The sequence below is a fragment of the Bison bison genome, unplaced genomic scaffold, assembly GCF_000754665.1.
Source record: "Bison bison bison isolate TAMUID 2011002044 unplaced genomic scaffold, Bison_UMD1.0 scf7180017864213, whole genome shotgun sequence".
Lineage (NCBI taxonomy): Eukaryota > Metazoa > Chordata > Mammalia > Artiodactyla > Bovidae > Bison > Bison bison.
Genome location: NW_011494785.1, coordinates 6,199,475 through 6,203,524, shown reverse-complemented (window position 1 = coordinate 6,203,524; position 4,050 = coordinate 6,199,475).

The following is a 4,050-nucleotide window of genomic DNA, read 5'->3' as shown; positions in this document are numbered from 1 at the left end:
GCAGCCCCCGCCTCGCCCTGCGCCGGTGCCGGCGAGTGTGGGTCCGCCGGCCGTCCGGCGATTCACAGGTTGTGTGCGCGGCCCCTCCTCCCCGCTCCGCCCCGCCCAGCCCCGGTGGCGGGAAGCAGGTAAGCCCGTTCCAGCCACAGCGCCTGCCCGGCTTGGCTTCCTGGGTTCCTGCCCCACCCACTGGCCTGCAGGCCAAGGTATAAATAACCTCAGCACCCTCTTAAAGGAGACACAGGCTTCCATACTTAGGAGTCAGAGGCCAAGAACTGGTCCATCCGGGCTTCCCAGAAGGATGCTGTCCTGCCCCTCATTTCCCAAAGGACCCCCTGGCCACCTGGAGCCAAAGGTCAGCCTCCTCGGCCCTGCTGGAAGATGATTGGCTGGCTGCTTTGGCGTCCTGGGCCACCTGGCTGCCAGTGTGCCTTGGGACAAGTCCCTGGAACTCTGGCCTCACTGCCTCTAAAGGCCTGTGGGCAGCTGTCCCGACCCTGCCCACCTGGAAGAGTGGACGAGATACCCCTGCCTGCTCCTGTAGCACTCGTTTCTGCTCGCATCACCCCTTTCATGGGGGTACTCACCTTCCTTCAGCCATGGCAGACCTTCCCAGAGCAGCTCCCTACCACCCTGCTCTCTTCCGGCCTCACATGGAGTTTTCTCCATCTATGAAGTCCTTTCACTGGGAGGACTTCCTCAGTCCCTGCCCTAACTTCTTGTGAGGCAGTGATGTGGCTGATGCTCTGACCTCCCCAAACTCAGTAGTAGTTATTTCATTGAGCCTCCACCCAAAACAGACTTGGACATAGAGTAGATGCTCCATGCGTGCGTGCTCAGTCACTTTTCAGTCGTGTCCAACTGTTTGCGACCCAATGGACTGTAGCCCACCAGGCTCCTCTGTCCATGAGATTCTCCAGGCAAGAATACTGGAGTGGGTTGCCGTGTCCTTCTCCAGGGAGATGCTCCATAACTGCTAGTAAACTCAAGATGAGAGTCTTTGGGAAACAGTAGGCTCTCCTTCGGAGAAGGCAATGGCAACCCACTCCAGTACTCTTGCCTGGAAAATCCCATGAACAGAGGAGCCTGGTAGGCTACAGTCCATGGGGTCGCTAAGAGTCGGACATGACTGAGCGACTTCACTTTCACTTTTCACTTTCATGCATTGGAGGAGGAAATGGCAACCCACTCCAATGTTCTTGCCTGGAGAATCCCAGGGACAGGGGAGCCTGATGGGCTGCTGTCTATGGGGTCGCACAGGGTCAGACACGACTGAAGCGACTTAGCAGCAGTAGCAGCAGGCTCTCCTTACTCTGAACCTCTGCACCCCTTGGGCATCAGGAGCTCCGAGGGTGGGGGGCGGGGGGGCCTGAGATAGAGTCCTGGTTCACTCACTGCTCTTTGCCTCGTTAGAGCTCCAGTTCACTTCGAGGGTTACTCGAGCACCCACTGCTGTGTATGAGTCGGCAGACTGGGGACTTCTAGAGTACAGCCTCCGATTTGGACATCTTAACACATTCCCAGTGCCCAGCATGGGCCCTGGCACACAGTGGGCGTGCGCTGGACACTGGCTGCCCCTCCACTCTTCGAAGGGAGAGCAGGCAGGCCCTAGCGGGGTGTGGAGGGGCTGCAAAGGGAAGGTGAATGTGGAATCCTGGCCAGAAGTTGGGAGGTTGTTGGATCAAAGGCTCAGGCCAGGATGACGGGATCAATCCCAGGCTAGGTTTCCTTGCCCACTTCCCTTCTCCCAGCTGGAAGGCCCCCCAGGAGGGGATTCTTGAGGAAGGCGGGGCTTGATGAATGCCTTGATGGAAAGAGACATCAGGGTCCAATGTAGACTTGGCTTCTTAAGATGTGGGGCTGCTTTTTGCAATGTCTGGGTTCTAGTTCTAGCCTCTCCACCTTCGCCACTGGACTTCATGGTGACTCAGTTTCCCCTGTCTCTGCAGTTGTCGCAACCAGCTGTGTGCAGAATTAGGAAACAGAAGACTCCTGAGGCAGCAACGTGACACCAGGTGCCACTGTCCTGGCATCTGGGAAATTTCCAGGCTACGTGGGGTCCCCACCCTGTTCCAGCCTTGCCTTTGGCCCAGACCATACTGGCCTGGACTTGATCACTTCCCCAGCTGTTCTGAAGGGCCTTGAGGGCAAGTCCTGGCTTGTACCTCTGTCCTTCCTAGTTTTGCCTGAGCCTGAGCCCCCAGCTCCAGCTTAAGGAGGGTTCAGTCCATGTGGACTGTAGCAGCAGCTGCTGTGGAGACAACTGAGCCACATAATCAGGCCACCTGAACTCTGGGCCGCCCCTCTGGGCTTCAGACTTCCCTCCAACCAAACCCAAGAGCCTTTGCAGGAAGGGCACCTGGCTCCTCTGTGTCCAGCCTGGGTGGCACTGCCATACCTTTTAGCTGGGTAAGGGGTATATTTTAGGATATAATTAAGCCTGAGCACACTCAGATCATCAACACTCATATAAAGGTTTGAAGCCCTTGTAGTTGGAGCATAAGCTGTTCCTTTGAAGGATGTTGTCATCAGAGACTTTCAGACACAGAGATCTCAATCAGTGAATGTTGAGATCATAGTTTTAGAACTGCATATGTGGGACCAAAGAGGTCACCAGCCAATGACTTGCTGAGTGTCCTCCCGATGGGGGCCTGCGTCTTGTCTGGGTCACGCTGAATTCAGGGGCTGAACAATGTGCCACAGTCACAGGAGCTCAACAAACAGTTAACGTGAATGGCAAGTGAAGACATTGCATCAATGGACATTTATTTCCAGCCCAAAGAGACAGCAGGAACAGAGCTTACTGGTGTAGACAGAGCTGGCTAGCTGGGCTCAGCCTCTCACTAGCAGGGTGACCTGAGCTGAGGCAGTTCACTTGCTCACTTGAGGATAACAATAGCATCTACCTGATAGGGTGTTGTGTTAAATAAATTGATATGTAAAATGCTTAAGACAGTGCCTGACCCTGTTTATTATTCAGCCTGCAAAGTCAGGAACGGAAAGATCCTTTAACCCCCATTCCTGCCTCAGCTGCCCCTTGCCCTCTGTGTCCTGCTACATGGGGACAATGGCACTTATTGTCAGATACTCTAGCACCTTCTCCAGTGAGGTTGGGATCGTGGGGTTTTATAGGTGAGTAGACCCAGGCTCCTGGCCCACGTCTCTGGCCGGCTAAATGGTAGAAGCCAAGTTAGGAAGCAAATCTGACAGGCTCCAAAACAGCCACGTGCTCTCCTGCTGCGCCAGATGGCACTGCCTGGACTCCAGAAATGCTGGGCCCTGCCCGCCCCCGCCTCCCGCCTTAATCCCCGTGGCTGCTTCAGGAGGCCCAGCAGCTTCAGTGCAGATTGTCTGCAAAAACCTGCAACGGCCTGGGAAGCGCCCACTGCTGAAGCTCCAGCAGGATGTGGGCAGGGAGGCCAGCGGCTGGCGTCGAGGTGGTGGTAGCAGGGGTCAGCGGTGGGGCCGCAGAACCGAGCAAAAACATCCCCTTTTAGACACTTGACAAAGTGTTTGTGGCCGGATTGGTGCTGCCCTTCATGTGGAGGCTTCTGCCTGAAGCAGCTAGGCGGGTGGCAGTCATTTCTGTGGCTCCAAAAACGCCCTCAAGCCAAAAGGACTTACCAGGAAATCCTGGGTGGAGCTGGGGCAGGGACACACCACAGTCCTGACAGCCCTGGAGAGCGTGTGCCCTCAACCCTGGCCCTGGGGGACAGCACCTGCCGGGGGGTGAGGAGGGTGGTAATGTGCAGTCAGGGTGGTCACTTCCCAGGACTGCTGGTCACACTTGGGCCCTAACATGTGCCCTCAGGCACTGGATAAGCTCCCCGAGCCTCAAGTTTCTTATTTTCACGGGGCTGGAGGGAGGGACTGCTTGCTCCAGGCCTCAGGCAGCACCAGGTTAGGCCGGCTCCCCTCTTATCTACCTTGCTGGCCTGGAACCCTGCCAGGAGGCCTGTGGAGGATGGGGGCAGGGGCATCAGGAACAGCAGAAACACGCTCTCTGGGCGAGTGGCGGCCTCTGTCTCTCTTGGCTGCTATGAAGGGATG